At 30.6% G+C, this 20525-nt stretch overlaps 3 non-coding genes across 3 annotated transcripts; all 3 read right to left on the minus strand.

Moving 5' to 3' along the window:
* Positions 1-5101: 5101 nt before the first annotated feature.
* TRNAH-GUG (transfer RNA histidin (anticodon GUG)) lies at positions 5102-5173 on the minus strand. The gene has a single exon. It is a non-coding gene; the product is annotated as a tRNA-His (tRNA).
* A 5102-nt stretch (positions 5174-10275) lies between these two features.
* TRNAH-GUG (transfer RNA histidin (anticodon GUG)) lies at positions 10276-10347 on the minus strand. The gene has a single exon. It is a non-coding gene; the product is annotated as a tRNA-His (tRNA).
* Positions 10348-15443: 5096 nt separating this feature from the next.
* On the minus strand, positions 15444-15515 carry TRNAH-GUG (transfer RNA histidin (anticodon GUG)). Its single transcript has one exon. It is a non-coding gene; the product is annotated as a tRNA-His (tRNA).
* Positions 15516-20525: the final 5010 nt, after the last annotated feature.

Here is a 20525-nt window from a genome sequence, read left to right on the forward strand (position 1 = left end):
TGACACATATTGTTATGCTTAGAAAACATAAGAGTATATTTATTCAACGTTACATTACTCTCTCGCACACACGGGACACGCCCTTGGAAGATGATATTTATATACTGCCCTTGCTTATCATTATGCAATATGCATGAAGGAGCGTAGAAATGTTATTCCATATTGTAAATATAAATCGTATAATGCTACTTTCTTTTTGGGGCAACTATTAGAAAATATCAGATTCACCATAATAGTATTTCTTTCTGTATTAAGGGCATCATAGATTTGTACACATGATCATGTTGTGTTCAGCTCGTTTGTTGACAAATGAGCCATTCCTTGATTGTTCGTGGGAGAATACGGTCATTTCAAAATAAAACAACGCATCTACTTGGACTGGGACTATAATAGAGGAGAATTAATAATCTATCTTAGTAGGAAAAGAAGAAAATATTAAGTATGCATTCAAATACCCAAAGAGCGTGGAGAACATGTATTAAGTATTGTAGCTTGTTGTCTGTGAAATCCGATGAGTCAATTATACAATATCAACCCAAAAATAATTCAAAACTACATCAGACAATTAATCATCTTTTGTAATTTGCCTTTATTTATTTTAGACTCCTTGAAAGCCTTGTCAACTTTGTAAACAGTATATTTGGCGAGCTTTGTAAACTCAATAATCTCCTTGGTGTGCAGTGGTACGAAGAGACAAACTAATGGCAGCACGGTGTTTGTATTGGGAAGACATCTATTGGGTTTTCAATTTATTCTTATACAGTTTTGTAGGTTGAATCTAATGAGCACACTTTCATTAACATGTATCTAGTAGTTACCAGAATATTTAGATGTAAACTTGTTTTGGATTTAAAATCCGAACCTACCATCATATTGATTTCTTTTTTGGATTTCCAATGACGTCATCAGTAAATTTTCATTGAGAACTGAAAATATTTTTCGACTAAACTTTTTAAAATAACATTGAACAAAAAGGAAAATGTTTTCAATCTATTAAACCATTCCCAGTTTAAAAGAGATAATTTGAATTCAACCAATCATTGTTTTGAACACTTATTACGAAAAAATAAGCAGAAAATTGACAGCTTATAAAAAAAAAAATACAATGTACATATTTTAGTTGTGATACTAGATTGTTCATGGTAATATCATGGTGAAGCAACGTCATTGTAAGCAATATGATTATCTGTTATTATACTCATTCTAATGATTTGGTGCTAATTTGAAAGAATATGATATAAGTATAACACGCAAGTGTTAAATTAAAAGAGAGGTTGCAACCTTCTTTGTAACTAACAACTAAAAAACAAAACAAAACTTAACGGATTTACATACAAAACAAATTCTGCCTACAATTAGCACGAAATATATAAGAAAACTAGATATTATAGATACTGTTGTTGATGGCTTCATACTCGAATATCCCTTTAACTAACCCACTTTTTTACTTTTTTTGTTATTGTTGTAGGTTGGTTAGGATAGTGTGTATATGATGATTTATGGAGGTGCCGAGTTGGCGTGGAAGGGCAATTACCCCTCATGACTCAAAGTAATGATAAGTAAAGAATATAAACCCTATGTTTATGTATCCAAGCACATCAGTTTTCATTTTGAGCTCCAGTCATCATCATCACATTTAAATCATTTATCATGAATATCTTGGTAATTGATTCATTATCTCTTTAAAAAATGTTTTTCCTTTTGATTGGAGAAAAATTAGGTAATAATGAATTTTATATTATGTTTTCCAGCTCGTTTCTGCTTTTTTCATTGCTGGAGCTATGTCTGCCCCATAATAAGATACTCCTGAGGTCAAGGAAGCCAAAACCACCTTCCAAGCTGCATTTGATTAATCCACTGCGGAAAAGCATGCAAAATTAGCCCTTTTCCATTCGTGAATTCCTATTTGGCAGACTCCACTGATGTTGCAGAAGCCAAAATGGAATTCATGAGCATTTACAAGAATGCCAAGGCCATTTCCAAAGCTGCTAAGCGCCCATTTTGTCCCCATTGCCTATCCTTATTATTCTGTTGGTCCCTCATTCAAGGGCTTTGCTTACTCTAGTATGAGTCCTTCTCACGCTCCTCTTTACTACTCTGCTGCTCCTTTTGAAGCCCCTACTTACAACAGATACTTCCACTATCCCTCTCCATACATACTACACCTTCCCCTATGGAAACTCCTTTGTTCAGCCCATTAACACAGTTGAGGAAACTACAGTTCAAGAAGAGTAGAGTTATAAATAATGGACAAGTTAAAAAGAAAAGAAGTATTAAAGAACAAAAGAAAATTGAATTAATTATTCATAAATATATTATCAAACCAACTAGGAAGTAATAAAGTTTTGGAGAATTGTTTGACAATTTGGGGTTAAAAGATTTTAAATCATGATGCAAGGAAGCATTTCTAATTAGTGATGTGATTCAATTTGAATTTTTTTTTTCTCATATACATATATAAACCTTTTTATTGTGGATCTCTATTATTTTTTTAACAACCAAAAAGTTAACAATAAATACAGTATATGTTATGTGATTACAATGAATATAATTTTTTAATTTTTTTCTGATGCCTTTTTTAACTCATCCGCTAAGATTTCCTGTAAAAAAAGGAAAGAAAAAAAGTTGATGTGTGATGGAATCATTGAAGTAGGCTAACTAATACAGTTTTAATATCATCATCCGAGAGTGTGTCTTGTGAGTGAGAAAGGGTACTATAATGTCGAATAAAAATATCTATATCTTCAAAATGCTTCCATCAAAAAGTCAGCCGTGATCGTATAGTGGTTAGTACCCTGCGTTGTGGCCGCAGTAACCCAGGTTCGAATCCTGGTCACGGCAGCTTTCTTTTGATTCACTCTCTTCTATAGGAAGAAGCGAAGGCTATTCTAGAAAACCCAAACCTTTTCAATCAAAAATCATTATACACGATATTTTTTTCGGAGCAGGATATGTAGAAGAGACCGGGGTCAGTTGCAGCAATGGGCGGTTGCATTGATCCCTGTTTCTGTAAAATAAAAAAGCTACTGCTATTTAATATATATATCACTTTTGTATATTACAATGTAGAGTATTGTTGACAAAAGTGAATTAGTTTTGTGAACTTTTCTCTCAAATATTGGATAAAAGTATTTTTGAGGCGTAGAATCAGTTTTACTTTCTAGAAAGCCTTACAGTATTTTGATGTTTCTCCTGTGAAATAAATCATTGCGATTATTAATTCTTTTGTTATCAATTAATATAATTTGATTAAGTCCTAAACTCAAACATATTGGAGAAATGTCTGACATAGGGAATATTTGCAACAAGTATTCCAAATTTACTGTAAAAAGTTTATTTTTCTTTAATATTTTTCATAATCACACTTAAAATCAAGTAAGGGATTTTGGCCAGGGCAGAAAATTATAAGTTGTTTTTGAGAGTTAATTTCTCGTATATAATATTATGAATATGGAACAATTATTTTGAATTGATAACTCAATTGTTGCAACCGTTCCTAGCTATACTAGCTTGACAGTTGTAACTCTTGATGAGTTGCATTCAAATACAATCTACAGATTTTTTGTTCTTGTTTTCAGCTGATATAATTTATCAAAATTCAAAAGTTTGTGTGACAAAAGATATTTCTTCTAAATTAATAAAGGCAAATATGTTATTTGGAGCTTATAAAAGAAATAAAAATACTTCTCCTGGTCACAATTTTTTTGTTGGATAATTAGCTATTGACTTCTCATTACACGTGGAAGAATTAAGTGTCCCTCTGTCATCCTCTTCGTTCTGGGCATGGGCAATGGATATCAAAACATTTGTTCTTTGGATGTCTGGGCAATATTTTAATCTCATCAAGTCAATAATAGGAAGACATCGTCTTTTCTATTTAGTTTAGCTACTGTTTAGATATTTTTTTGAATATTATATCAGCTATTTTTTACTTCAGGACAAAAAATATGAAAGATAGTGTTCATTAATATTTTTTAAACGTAATTGTCCTGTTACTTTTTATTTATTTGATCTACTTTTTATCTCTATGTGTATTTATTATTAACACTGTTTGTATTGTAGAATATAAATAAATTATTTTAACAGATCCTGCAGGAATTTGTTTCATTAATATTTTGCATACAAATTTCAGAATTATTAGATTACATACCGCATGCATAACATCCAGGAAAGAGTTCGAAATAGGATTTGTAAGATATAACATAATAATTCATTGTATAATACATCTATACAGTATAAGATATTGATTTGAATATTTGTATTTTGAACAATTACAAATCTAACGTTTTCATGTTAATATTCATAATTCTAACTTTCCGCTTAATTATTTCGTCATTATCTATAAAAATTCATTGTATTCAAAATAAATATTTTATCTTGCAAAATTTTACATAAGAAGGTCAAATTATTTTGTTGATATTTAAAAAAAAAAGTCTACAAGTCAACTCTGAGCTGAATAATTTTATTGTTTTCCTTCAAAGTTTGCTACACTTCCAACTCTGACTAATATTGTCATGCTAAATAATGTTTCTTCTATATTATGAATCAAACTTAGTGAAACTCTATTGGTAACATATAATATTTGTTCACATCATTAGAAATGTTTTTTTATTTTCAAGCAATATTTTAATTACCCATAACAACCTCTAATTTGTACCTCTTATACGTCATTTGAATGGTAATCAAATCTTATAATATTTTCAAATATTTTTTAATCTAATGTCGAATATTACCATTGCCTTCTAATGCTTGTATGTCGGTAGTTGGTATTATCCGCAGACATAACCACCGAACAAATTTCTAGAACCGTTATGAATTTAGATCATTTATTATAAAACAAAGAATTGACGTAAAATATCTAGATATAATAATCAAGTATGAATTATTCCGTTTAGGCTCTTTTAATCACGTTTAATCTCTATTCGTTCTCTTATACCAATTAAATTACCTAGTGTTTTTCACATAGTAATTCATCAGTGTACCACTAAAAATACATGAACGCTGTTTTACTTTTGAAAGTTAATCGTTGTATTACTTATTTTATCGCTGGAAGGAACGAATTACTAACTTGGAAAATGTGCAAAAAATCACGAAAAAGGAGTGCCGTGACCAGGATTCGAACCTGGGTTACTGCGGCCACAACGCAGGGTACTAACCACTATACGATCACGGCTGACACATATTGTTATGCTTAGAAAACATAAGAGTATATTTATTCAACGTTACATTACTCTCTCGCACACACGGGACACGCCCTTGGAAGATGATATTTATATACTGCCCTTGCTTATCATTATGCAATATGCATGAAGGAGCGTAGAAATGTTATTCCATATTGTAAATATAAATCGTATAATGCTACTTTCTTTTTGGGGCAACTATTAGAAAATATCAGATTCACCATAATAGTATTTCTTTCTGTATTAAGGGCATCATAGATTTGTACACATGATCATGTTGTGTTCAGCTCGTTTGTTGACAAATGAGCCATTCCTTGATTGTTCGTGGGAGAATACGGTCATTTCAAAATAAAACAACGCATCTACTTGGACTGGGACTATAATAGAGGAGAATTAATAATCTATCTTAGTAGGAAAAGAAGAAAATATTAAGTATGCATTCAAATACCCAAAGAGCGTGGAGAACATGTATTAAGTATTGTAGCTTGTTGTCTGTGAAATCCGATGAGTCAATTATACAATATCAACCCAAAATAATTCAAAACTACATCAGACAATTAATCATCTTTTGTAATTTGCCTTTATTTATTTTAGACTCCTTGAAAGCCTTGTCAACTTTGTAAACAGTATATTTGGCGAGCTTTGTAAACTCAATAATCTCCTTGGTGTGCAAGTGGTACGAAGAGACAAACTAATGGCAGCACGGTGTTTGTATTGGGAAGACATCTATTGGGTTTTCAATTTATTCTTATACAGTTTTGTAGGTTGAATCTAATGAGCACACTTTCATTAACATGTATCTAGTAGTTACCAGAATATTTAGATGTAAACTTGTTTTGGATTTAAAATCCGAACCTACCATCATATTGATTTCTTTTTTTTGGATTTCCAATGACGTCATCAGTAAATTTTCATTGAGAACTGAAAATATTTTTCGACTAAACTTTTAAAATAACATTGAACAAAAAGGAAAATGTTTTCAATCTATTAAACCATTCCCAGTTTAAAAAGAGATAATTTGAATTCAACCAATCATTGTTTTGAACACTTATTACGAAAAAAATAAGCAGAAAATTGACAGCTTATAAAAAAAATACAATGTACATATTTTAGTTGTGATACTAGATTGTTCATGGTAATATCATGGTGAAGCAACGTCATTGTAAGCAATATGATTATCTGTTATTATACTCATTCTAATGATTTGGTGCTAATTTGAAAGAATATGATATAAGTATAACACGCAAGTGTTAAATTAAAAGAGAGGTTGCAACCTTCTTTGTAACTAACAACTAAAAAACAAAACAAAACTTAACGGATTTACATACAAAACAAATTCTGCCTACAATTAGCACGAAATATATAAGAAAACTAGATATTATAGATACTGTTGTTGATGGCTTCATACTCGAATATCCCTTTAACTAACCCACTTTTTTACTTTTTTGTTATTGTTGTAGGTTGGTTAGGATAGTGTGTATATGATGATTTATGGAGGTGCCGAGTTGGCGTGGAAGGGCAATTACCCCTCATGACTCAAAGTAATGATAAGTAAAGAATATAAACCCTATGTTTATGTATCCAAGCACATCAGTTTTCATTTTGAGCTCCAGTCATCATCATCACATTTAAATCATTTATCATGAATATCTTGGTAATTGATTCATTATCTCTTTAAAAATGTTTTTTCCTTTTGATTGGAGAAAAATTAGGTAATAATGAATTTTATATTATGTTTTCCAGCTCGTTTCTGCTTTTTTCATTGCTGGAGCTATGTCTGCCCCATAATAAGATACTCCTGAGGTCAAGGAAGCCAAAACCACCTTCCAAGCTGCATTTGATTAATCCACTGCGGAAAACATGCAAAATTAGCCCTTTTCCATTCGTGAATTCCTATTTGGCAGACTCCACTGATGTTGCAGAAGCCAAAATGGAATTCATGAGCATTTACAAGAATGCCAAGGCCATTTCCAAAGCTGCTAAGCGCCCATTTTGTCCCCATTGCCTATCCTTATTATTCTGTTGGTCCCTCATTCAAGGGCTTTGCTTACTCTAGTATGAGTCCTTCTCACGCTCCTCTTTACTACTCTGCTGCTCCTTTTGAAGCCCCTACTTACAACAGATACTTCCACTATCCCTCTCCATACATACTACACCTTCCCCTATGGAAACTCCTTTGTTCAGCCCATTAACACAGTTGAGGAAACTACTGTTCAAGAAGAGTAGAGTTATAAATAATGGACAAGTTAAAAAGAAAAGAAGTATTAAAGAACAAAAGAAAATTGAATTAATTATTCATAAATATATTATCAAACCAACTAGGAAGTAATAAAGTTTTGGAGAATTGTTTGACAATTTGGGGTTAAAAGATTTTAAATCATGATGCAAGGAAGCATTTCTAATTAGTGATGTGATTCAATTTGAATTTTTTTTTCTCATATACATATATAAACCTTTTTATTGTGGATCTCTATTATTTTTTTAACAACCAAAAAATTAACAATAAATACAGTATATGTTATGTGATTACAATGAATATAATTTTTTAATTTTTTTTCTGATGCCTTTTTTTAACTCATCCGCTAAGATTTCCTGTAAAAAAAAGGAAAGAAAAAGTTGATGTGTGATGGAATCATTGAAGTAGGCTAACTAATACAGTTTTAATATCATCATCCGAGAGTGTGTCTTGTGAGTGAGAAAGGGTACTATAATGTCGAATAAAAATATCTATATCTTCAAAATGCTTCCATCAAAAAGTCAGCCGTGATCGTATAGTGGTTAGTACCCTGCGTTGTGGCCGCAGTAACCCAGGTTCGAATCCTGGTCACGGCAGCTTTCTTTTGATTCACTCTCTTCTATAGGAAGAAGCGAAGGCTATTCTAGAAAACCCAAACCTTTTCAATCAAAAATCATTATACACGATATTTTTTCGGAGCAGGATATGTAGAAGAGACCGGGGTCAGTTGCAGCAATGGGCGGTTGCATTGATCCCTGTTTCTGTAAAATAAAAAAAAGCTACTGCTATTTAATATATATATCACTTTTGTATATTACAATGTAGAGTATTGTTGACAAAAGTGAATTAGTTTTGTGAACTTTTCTCTCAAATATTGGATAAAAGTATTTTTGAGGCGTAGAATCAGTTTTACTTTCTAGAAAGCCTTACAGTATTTTGATGTTTCTCCTGTGAAATAAATCATTGCGATTATTAATTCTTTTGTTATCAATTAATATAATTTGATTAAGTCCTAAACTCAAACATATTGGAGAAATGTCTGACATAGGGAATATTTGCAACAAGTATTCCAAATTTACTGTAAAGTTTATTTTTCTTTAATATTTTTCATAATCACACTTAAAATCAAGTATGGGATTTTGGCCAGGGCAGAAAATTATAAGTTGTTTTTGAGAGTTAATTTCTCGTATATAATATTATGAATATGGAACAATTATTTTGAATTGATAACTCAATTGTTGCAACTGTTCCTAGCTATACTAGCTTGACAGTTGTAACTCTTGATGAGTTGCATTCAAATACAATCTACAGATTTTTTGTTCTTGTTTTCAGCTGATATAATTTATCAAAATTCAAAAGTTTGTGTGACAAAAGATATTTCTTCTAAATTAATAAAGGCAAATATGTTATTTGGAGCTTATAAAAGAAATAAAATACTTCTCCTGGTCACAATTTTTTTGTTGGATAATTAGCTATTGACTTCTCATTACACGTGGAAGAATTAAGTGTTCCCTCTGTCATCCTCTTCGTTCTGGGCATGGGCTGGGCATGGATATCAAAACATTTGTTCTTTGGATGTCTGGGCAATATTTTAATCTCATCAAGTCAATAATAGGAAGACATCGTCTTTTCTATTTAGTTTAGCTACTGTTTAGATATTTTTTTGAATATTATATCAGCTATTTTTTACTTCAGGACAAAAATATGAAAGATAGTGTTCATTAATATTTTTTAAACGTAATTGTCCTGTTACTTTTTATTTATTTGATCTACTTTTTATCTCTATGTGTATTTATTATTAACACTGTTTGTATTGTAGAATATAAATAAATTATTTTAACAGATCCTGCAGGAATTTGTTTCATTAATATTTTGCATACAAATTTCAGAATTATTAGATTACATACCGCATGCATAACATCCAGGAAAGAGTTCGAAATAGGATTTGTAAGATATAACATAATAATTCATTGTATAATACATCTATACAGTATAAGATATTGATTTGAATATTTGTATTTTGAACAATTACAAATCTAACGTTTTCATGTTAATATTCATAATTCTAACTTTCCGCTTAATTATTTCGTCATTATCTATAAAAATTCATTGTATTCAAAATAAATATTTTATCTTGCAAAATTTTACATAAGAAGGTCAAATTATGTTGTTGATTTTAAAAAAAAAAGTCTACAAGTCAACTCTGAGCTGAATAATTTTATTGTTTTCCTTCAAAGTTTGCTACACTTCCAACTCTGACTAATATTGTCATGCTAAATAATGTTTCTTCTATATTATGAATCAAACTTAGTGAAACTCTATTGGTAACATATAATATTTGTTCACATCATTAGAAATGTTTTTTTATTTTCAAGCAATATTTTAATTACCCATAACAACCTCTAATTTGTACCTCTTATACGTCATTTGAATGGTAATCAAATCATATAATATTTTCAAATATTTTTTAATCTAATGTCGAATATTACCATTCATTGCTTCTAATGCTTGTATGTCGGTAGTTGGTATTATCCGCAGACATAACCACCGAACAAATTTCTAGAACCGTTATGAATTTAGATCATTTATTATAAAACAAAGAATTGACGTAAAATATCTAGATATAATAATCAAGCATGAATTATTCCGTTTAGGCTCTTTTAATCACGTTTAATCTCTATTCGTTCTCTTATACCAATTAAATTACCTAGTGTTTTTCACATAGTAATTCATCAGTGTACCACTAAAAATACATGAACGCTGTTTTACTTTTGAAAGTTAATCGTTGTATTACTTATTTTATCGCTGGAAGGAACGAATTACTAACTTGGAAAATGTGCAAAAATCACGAAAAAGGAGTGCCGTGACCAGGATTCGAACCTGGGTTACTGCGGCCACAACGCAGGGTACTAACCACTATACGATCACGGCTGACACATATTGTTATGCTTAGAAAACATAAGAGTATATTTATTCAACGTTACATTACTCTCTCGCACACACGGGACACGCCCTTGGAAGATGATATTTATATACTGCCCTTGCTTATCATTATGCAATATGCATGAAGGAGCGTAGAAATGTTATTCCATATTGTAAATATAAATCGTATAATGCTACTTTCTTTTTGGGGCAACTATTAGAAAATATCAGATTCACCATAATAGTATTTCTTTCTGTATTAAGGGCATCATAGATTTGTACACATGATCATGTTGTGTTCAGCTCGTTTGTTGACAAATGAGCCATTCCTTGATTGTTCGTGGGAGAATACGGTCATTTCAAAATAAAACAACGCATCTACTTGGACTGGGACTATAATAGAGGAGAATTAATAATCTATCTTAGTAGGAAAAGAAGAAAATATTAAGTATGCATTCAAATACCCAAAGAGCGTGGAGAACATGTATTAAGTATTGTAGCTTGTTGTCTGTGAAATCCGATGAGTCAATTATACAATATCAACCCAAAAATAATTCAAAACTACATCAGACAATTAATCATCTTTTGTAATTTGCCTTTATTTATTTTAGACTCCTTGAAAGCCTTGTCAACTTTGTAAACAGTATATTTGGGAGCTTTGTAAACTCAATAATCTCCTTGGTGTGCAAGTGGTACGAAGGACAAACTAATGGCAGCACGGTGTTTGTATTGGGAAGACATCTATTGGGTTTTCAATTTATTCTTATACAGTTTTGTAGGTTGAATCTAATGAGCACACTTTCATTAACATGTATCTAGTAGTTACCAGAATATTTAGATGTAAACTTGTTTTGGATTTAAAATCCGAACCTATCCATCATATTGATTTCTTTTTTGGATTTCCAATGACGTCATCAGTAAATTTTCATTGAGAACTGAAAATATTTTTCGACTAAACTTTTTAAAATAACATTGAACAAAAAGGAAAATGTTTTCAATCTATTAAACCATTCCCAGTTTAAAAAGAGATAATTTGAATTCAACCAATCATTGTTTTGAACACTTATTACGAAAAAATAAGCAGAAAATTGACAGCTTATAAAAAAAAAATACAATGTACATATTTTAGTTGTGATACTAGATTGTTCATGGTAATATCATGGTGAAGCAACGTCATTGTAAGCAATATGATTATCTGTTATTATACTCATTCTAATGATTTGGTGCTAATTTGAAAGAATATGATATAAGTATAACACGCAAGTGTTAAATTAAAAGAGAGGTTGCAACCTTCTTTGTAACTAACAACTAAAAAACAAAACAAAACTTAACGGATTTACATACAAAACAAATTCTGCCTACAATTAGCACGAAATATATAAGAAAACTAGATATTATAGATACTGTTGTTGATGGCTTCATACTCGAATATCCCTTTAACTAACCCACTTTTTTACTTTTTTTTGTTATTGTTGTAGGTTGGTTAGGATAGTGTGTGTATGATGATTTATGGAGGTGCCGAGTTGGCGTGGAAGGGCAATTACCCCTCATGACTCAAAGTAATGATAAGTAAAGAATATAAACCCTATGTTTATGTATCCAAGCACATCAGTTTTCATTTTGAGCTCCAGTCATCATCATCACATTTAAATCATTTATCATGAATATCTTGGTAATTGATTCATTATCTCTTTAAAAATGTTTTTCCTTTTGATTGGAGAAAAATTAGGTAATAATGAATTTTATATTATGTTTTCCAGCTCGTTTCTGCTTTTTTCATTGCTGGAGCTATGTCTGCCCCATAATAAGATACTCCTGAGGTCAAGGAAGCCAAAACCACCTTCCAAGCTGCATTTGATTAATCCACTGCGGAAAAACATGCAAAATTAGCCCTTTTCCAGTCGTGAATTCCTATTTGGCAGACTCCACTGATGTTGCAGAAGCCAAAATGGAATTCATGAGCATTTACAAGAATGCCAAGGCCATTTCCAAAGCTGCTAAGCGCCCATTTTGTCCCCATTGCCTATCCTTATTATTCTGTTGGTCCCTCATTCAAGGGCTTTGCTTACTCTAGTATGAGTCCTTCTCACGCTCCTCTTTACTACTCTGCTGCTCCTTTTGAAGCCCCTACTTACAACAGATACTTCCACTATCCCTCTCCATACATACTACACCTTCCCCTATGGAAACTCCTTTGTTCAGCCCATTAACACAGTTGAGGAAACTACAGTTCAAGAAGAGTAGAGTTATAAATAATGGACGAGTTAAAAAGAAAAGAAGTATTAAAGAACAAAAGAAAATTGAATTAATTATTCATAAATATATTATCAAACCAACTAGGAAGTAATAAAGTTTTGGAGAATTGTTTGACAATTTGGGGTTAAAAGATTTTAAATCATGATGCAAGGAAGCATTTCTAATTAGTGATGTGATTCAATTTGAATTTTTTTTTCTCATATACATATATAAACCTTTTTATTGTGGATCTCTATTATTTTTTTAACAACCAAAAAAGTTAACAATAAATACAGTATATGTTATGTGATTACAATGAATATAATTTTTTAATTTTTTTCTGATGCCTTTTTTAACTCATCCGCTAAGATTTCCTGTAAAAAAAAGGAAAGAAAAAAGTTGATGTGTGATGGAATCATTGAAGTAGGCTAACTAATACAGTTTTAATATCATCATCCGAGAGTGTGTCTTATGAGTGAGAAAGGGTACTATAATGTCGAATAAAAATATCTATATCTTCAAAATGCTTCCATCAAAAAGTCAGCCGTGATCGTATAGTGGTTAGTACCCTGCGTTGTGGCCGCAGTAACCCAGGTTCGAATCCTGGTCACGGCAGCTTTCTTTTGATTCACTCTCTTCTATAGGAAGAAGCGAAGGCTATTCTAGAAAACCCAAACCTTTTCAATCAAAAATCATTATACGATATTTTTTCGGAACAGGATATGTAGAAGAGACCGGGGTCAGTTGCAGCAATGGGCAGTTGCATTGATCCCTGTTTCTGTAAAATAAAAAAGCTACTGCTATTTAATATATATATCACTTTTGTATATTACAATGTAGAGTATTGTTGACAAAAGTGAATTAGTTTTGTGAACTTTTCTCTCAAATATTGGATAAAAGTATTTTTGAGGCGTAGAATCAGTTTTACTTTCTAGAAAGCCTTACAGTTTTTTGATGTTTCTCCTGTGAAATAAATCATTGCGATTATTAATTCTTTTGTTATCAATTAATATAATTTGATTAAGTCCTAAACTCAAACATATTGGAGAAATGTCTGACATAGGGAATATTTGCAACAAGTATTCCAAATTTACTGTAAAAGTTTATTTTTCTTTAATATTTTTCATAATCACACTTAAAATCAAGTATGGGATTTTGGCCAGGGCAGAAAATTATAAGTTGTTTTTGAGAGTTAATTTCTCGTATATAATATTATGAATATGGAACAATTATTTTGAATTGATAACTCAATTGTTGCAACCGTTCCTAGCTATACTAGCTTGACAGTTGTAACTCTTGATGAGTTGCATTCAAATACAATCTACAGATTTTTTGTTCTTGTTTTCAGCTGATATAATTTATCAAAATTCAAAAGTTTGTGTGACAAAAGATATTTCTTCTAAATTAATAAAGGCAAATATATTTATTTGGAGCTTATAAAAGAAATAAAAATACTTCTCCTGGTCACAATTTTTTGTTGGATAATTAGCTATTGACTTCTCATTACACGTGGAAGAATTAAGTGTTCCCTCTGTCATCCTCTTCGTTCTGGGCATGGGCCTGAAATATCAAAACATTTGTTCTTTGGATGTCTGGGCAATATTTTAATCTCATCAAGTCAATGATAGGAAGACATCGTCTTTTCTATTTAGTTTAGCTACTGTTTAGATATTTTTTTGAATATTATATCAGCTATTTTTTACTTCAGGACAAAAATATGAAAGATAGTGTTCATTAATATTTTTTAAACGTAATTGTCCTGTTACTTTTTATTTATTTGATCTACTTTTTATCTCTATGTGTATTTATTATTAACACTGTTTGTATTGTAGAATATAAATAAATTATTTTAACAGATCCTGCAGGAATTTGTTTCATTAATATTTTGCATACAAATTTCAGAATTATTAGATTACATACCGCATGCATAACATCCAGGAAAGAGTTCGAAATAGGATTTGTAAGATATAACATAATAATTCATTGTATAATACATCTATACAGTATAAGATATTGATTTGAATATTTGTATTTTGAACAATTACAAATCTAACGTTTTCATGTTAATATTCATAATTCTAACTTTCCGCTTAATTATTTCGTCATTATCTATAAAAATTCATTGTATTCAAAATAAATATTTTATCTTGCAAAATTTTACATAAGAAGGTCAAATTATGTTGTTGATATTTAAAAAAAAAAGTCTACAAGTCAACTCTGAGCTGAATAATTTTATTGTTTTCCTTCAAAGTTTGCTACACTTCCAACTCTGACTAATATTGTCATGCTAAATAATGTTTCTTCTATATTATGAATCAAACTTAGTGAAACTCTATTGGTAACATATAATATTTGTTCACATCATTAGAAATGTTTTTTTATTTTCAAGCAATATTTTAATTACCCATAACAACCTCTAATTTGTACCTCTTATACGTCATTTGAATGGTAATCAAATCATATAATATTTTCAAATATTTTTTAATCTAATGTCGAATATTACCATTGCTTCTAATGCTTGTATGTCGGTAGTTGGTATTATCCGCAGACATAACCACCGAACAAATTTCTAGAACCGTTATGAATTTAGATCATTTATTATAAAACAAAGAATTGACGTAAAATATCTAGATATAATAATCAAGCATGAATTATTCCGTTTAGGCTCTTTTAATCACGTTTAATCTCTATTCGTTCTCTTATACCAATTAAATTACCTAGTGTTTTTCACATAGTAATTCATCAGTGTACCACTAAAAATACATGAACGCTGTTTTACTTTTGAAAGTTAATCGTTGTATTACTTATTTTATCGCTGGAAGGAACGAATTACTAACTTGGAAAATGTGCAAAAAATCACGAAAAAGGAGTGCCGTGACCAGGATTCGAACCTGGGTTACTGCGGCCACAACGCAGGGTACTAACCACTATACGATCACGGCTGACACATATTGTTATGCTTAGAAAACATAAGAGTATATTTATTCAACGTTACATTACTCTCTCGCACACACGGGACACGCCCTTGGAAGATGATATTTATATACTGCCCTTGCTTATCATTATGCAATATGCATGAAGGAGCGTAGAAATGTTATTCCATATTGTAAATATAAATCGTATAATGCTACTTTCTTTTTGGGGCAACTATTAGAAAATATCAGATTCACCATAATAGTATTTCTTTCTGTATTAAGGGCATCATAGATTTGTACACATGATCATGTTGTGTTCAGCTCGTTTGTTGACAAATGAGCCATTCCTTGATTGTTCGTGGGAGAATACGTCATTTCAAAATAAAACAACGCATCTACTTGGACTGGGACTATAATAGAGGAGAATTAATAATCTATCTTAGTAGGAAAAGAAGAAAATATTAAGTATGCATTCAAATACCCAAAGAGCGTGGAGAACATGTATTAAGTATTGTAGCTTGTTGTCTGTGAAATCCGATGAGTCAATTATACAATATCAACCCAAAAATAATTCAAAACTACATCAGACAATTAATCATCTTTTGTAATTTGCCTTTATTTATTTTAGACTCCTTGAAAGCCTTGTCAACTTTGTAAACAGTATATTTGGCAGCTTTGTAAACTCAATAATCTCCTTGGTGTGCAGTGGTACGAAGGACAAACTAATGGCAGCACGGTGTTTGTATTGGGAAGACATCTATTGGGTTTTCAATTTATTCTTATACAGTTTTGTAGGTTGAATCTAATGAGCACACTTTCATTAACATGTATCTAGTAGTTACCAGAATATTTAGATGTAAACTTGTTTTGGATTTAAAATCCGAACCTACCATCATATTGATTTCTTTTTTGATTTCCAATGACGTCATCAGTAAATTTTCATTGAGAACTGAAAATATTTTTCGACTAAACTTTTTAAAATAACATTGAACAAAAAGGAAAATGTTTTCAATCTATTAAACCATTCCCAGTTTAAAAAGAGATAATTTGAATTCAACCAATCATTGTTTTGAACACTTATTACGAAAAAAATAAGCAGAAAATTGACAGCTTATAAAAAAAAAAATACAATGTACATATTTTAGTTGTGATACTAGATTGTTCATGGTAATATCATGGTGAAGCAACGTCATTGTAAGCAATATGATTATCTGTTATTATACTCATTCTAATGATTTGGTGCTAATTTGAAAGAATATGATATAAGTATAACACGCAAGTGTTAAATTAAAAGAGAGGTTGCAACCTTCTTTGTAACTAACAACTAAAAAACAAAACAAAACTTAACGGATTTACATACAAAACAAATTCTGCCTACAATTAGCACGAAATATATAAGAAAACTAGATATTATAGATACTGTTGTTGATGGCTTCATACTCGAATATCCCTTTAACTAACCCACTTTTTTACTTTTTTTTGTTATTGTTGTAGGTTGGTTAGGATAGTGTGTATATGATGATTTATGGAGGTGCCGAGTTGGCGTGGAAGGGCAATTACCCATCATGACTCAAAGTAATGATAAGTAAAGAATATAAACCCTATGTTTATGTATCCAAGCACATCAGTTTTCATTTTGAGCTCCAGTCATCATCATCACATTTAAATCATTTATCATGAAAATCTTGGTAATTGATTCATTATCTCTTTAAAAATGTTTTTTCCTTTTGATTGGAGAAAAATTAGGTAATAATGAATTTTATATTATGTTTTCCAGCTCGTTTCTGCTTTTTCATTGCTGGAGCTATGTCTGCCCCATAATAAGATACTCCTGAGGTCAAGGAAGCCAAAACCACCTTCCAAGCTGCATTTGATTAATCCACTGCGGAAAACATGCAAAATTAGCCCTTTTCCAGTCGTGAATTCCTATTTGGCAGACTCCACTGATGTTGCAGAAGCCAAAATGGAATTCATGAGCATTTACAAGAATGCCAAGGCCATTTCCAAAGCTGCTAAGCGCCCATTTTGTCCCCATTGCCTATCCTTATTATTCTGTTGGTCCCTCATTCAAGGGCTTTGCTTACTCTAGTATGAGTCCTTCTCACGCTCCTCTTTACTACTCTGCTGCTCCTTTTGAAGCCCCTACTTACAACAGATACTTCCACTATCCCTCTCCATACATACTACACCTTCCCTATGGAAACTCCTTTGTTCAGCCCATTAACACAGTTGAGGAAACTACTGTTCAAGAAGAGTAGAGTTATAAATAATGGACAAGTTAAAAAGAAAAGAAGTATTAAAGAACAAAAGAAAATTGAATAATTATTCATAAATATATTATCAAACCAACTAGGAAGTAATAAAGTTTTGGAGAATTGTTTGACAATTTGGGGTTAAAAGATTTTAAATCATGATGCAAGGAAGCATTTCTAATTAGTGATGTGATTCAATTTGAATTTTTTTTCTCATATACATATATAAACCATTTTATTGTGGATCTCTATTATTTTTTTAACAACCAAAAAATTAACAATAAATACAGTATATGTTATGTGATTACAATGAATATAATTTTTTAATTTTTTTCTGATGCCTTTTTTAACTCATCCGCTCAGATTTCCTGTAAAAAAAGGAAAGAAAAAGTTGATGTGTGATGGAATCATTGAAGTAGGCTAACTAATACAGTTTTAATATCATCATCCGAGAGTGTGTCTTGCATGAGTGAGAAAGGGTACTATAATGTCGAATAAAAATATCTATATCTTCAAAATGCTTCCATCAAAAAGTCAGCCGTGATCGTATAGTGGTTAGTACCCTGCGTTGTCATAAGCAAGTAACTCAGGTTCGAATCCTGGTCACGGCAGCTTTTCTGGATTTAATTCACTCTCTTGCTATAGGAAGAATGGTGAAGGCTATTCTAGAAAACCCAAACCTTTTCAATCAAAAATCATTATACACGATATTTTTTCGCTGTTAACAGGATATTTAGAAGAGACCGGGGTCAGCATTAAGCAATGGGCGGTTGCATTGATCCCTGTTTCTGTAAAATAAAAAAGCTACTTCATCTCAAAAAAAATCTCATGCTATTTAATATATATATCACTTTTGTATATTACAAAGTAGAGTATTGTTGAAAAATGAATTAGTTTTGTGAACTTTTCCATCAAATATTGGATAAAAGTATTTTTGAGGCGTAGAATCAGTTTTATTTCTCGAAAGCCTTACAGTGTTTTGATGTTTCTCCTGTGAAATAAATCATTGGTGATTATTAATTCTTTTGTTATCAATTAATATAATTTGATTAAAAGTCCTAAACTCAAACATATTGGGGAAAACATGTCTGACATAGGGAATATTTGCAACAAGTATTCCAAATTTACTGTATAAGTTTATTTTTCTTTAATATTTTTATAATCACACTTAAAATCAAGTATCCACACTTTTGGCCAGGCAGAAAATTATAAGTTGTTTTTGAGAGTTAATTTCTCAGTATATAATATTATGAATATGGAACAATTATTTTGAATTGATAACTCAATTGTTGCAACCGTTCCTAGCTATACTAGCTTGACAGTTGTAACTCTTGTTAGCATAGTTCCGATGAGTTGCATTCAAATACAATCTACAGACCAGTTCTTGTTTTCAGCTGATATAAAATTATCAAAATTCAAAAGTTTGTGTGACAAAAGATATTTCTTCTAAATTAATAAAGGCAAATATGTTATTTGGAGCTTATAAAAGAAATAAAAATACTTCTCCTGGTCACAATTTTTTTGTTGGATAATTAGCTATTGACTTCTCATTACACGTGGAAGAATTAATGTTCCCTCTGTCATCCTCTTGCTGGGCATGGGCATGGATATCAAAACATTTGTTCTTTGGATGTCTGGGCAATATTTTAATCTCATCAAGTCAATAATAGGAAGACATCGTCTTTTTATTTAGTTTAGCTACTGTTTAGATATTTTTTTTGAATATTATATCAGCTATTTTTTACTTCAGGACAAAAAATATGAAAGATAGTGTTCATTAATATTTTTTAAACGTAATTGTCCTGTTACTTTTTATTTATTTGATCTACTTTTTATCTCTATGTGTATTTATTATTAACACTGTTTGTATTGTAGAATATAAATAAATTATTTTAACAGATCCTGCAGGAATTTGTTTCATTAATATTTTGCATACAAATTTCAGAATTATTAGATTACATACCGCATGCATAACATCCAGGAAAGAGTTCTGAAATAGGATTTGTAAGATATAACATAATAATTCATTGTATAATACATCTATACAGTATAAGATATTGATTTGAATATTTGTATTTTGAACAATTACAAATCTAACGTTTTCATGTTAATATTCATAATTCTAACTTTCCGCTTCATTATTTCGTCATTATCTATAAAAACTTCATTGTATTCAAAAAAATATTTTATCTTGCAAAATTTTACATAAAAGTTCAAATTATTTGTTGATATTTAAAAAAAAAATATACAAGTCAACTCTGAGCTTAATAATTTTATTGTTTTCCTTCAAAGTTTGCTACACTTCCAACTCTGACTAATATTGTCATGCTAAATAATGTTTCTTCTATATTATGAATCAAACTTAGTGAAACTCTAGTGGTAACTTTGTTTTGTTCACATCATTAGAAATGTTTTTTTATTTTCCAATATTTTAATTACCCATAACAACCTCTAATTTGTACCTCTTATACGTCATTTGAATGGTAATAAAGTCATATAATATTTTCAAATATTTTTTAATCTAATGTCGAATATTATATTCATTGCCATAACTGCTTGTATGTCGGTAGTTGGTATTATCCGCAGACATAACCACCGAACAAATTTCTAGAACCGTTATGAATTTAGATCATTTATTATAAAACAAAGAATTGACGTAAAATATCTGGATATAATAATCAAGCATTAATTATTCCGTTTAGGCTCTTTTAATTACGTTTAATCTCTATTCACTTCTCTTATATCAATTAAATGACCTAGTGTTTTTCACATAGCAAATCATCAG

This window comes from Lepeophtheirus salmonis, chromosome 3, assembly GCF_016086655.4.
Source record: "Lepeophtheirus salmonis chromosome 3, UVic_Lsal_1.4, whole genome shotgun sequence".
Taxonomy (NCBI): Eukaryota; Metazoa; Arthropoda; class Copepoda; order Siphonostomatoida; family Caligidae; genus Lepeophtheirus; species Lepeophtheirus salmonis.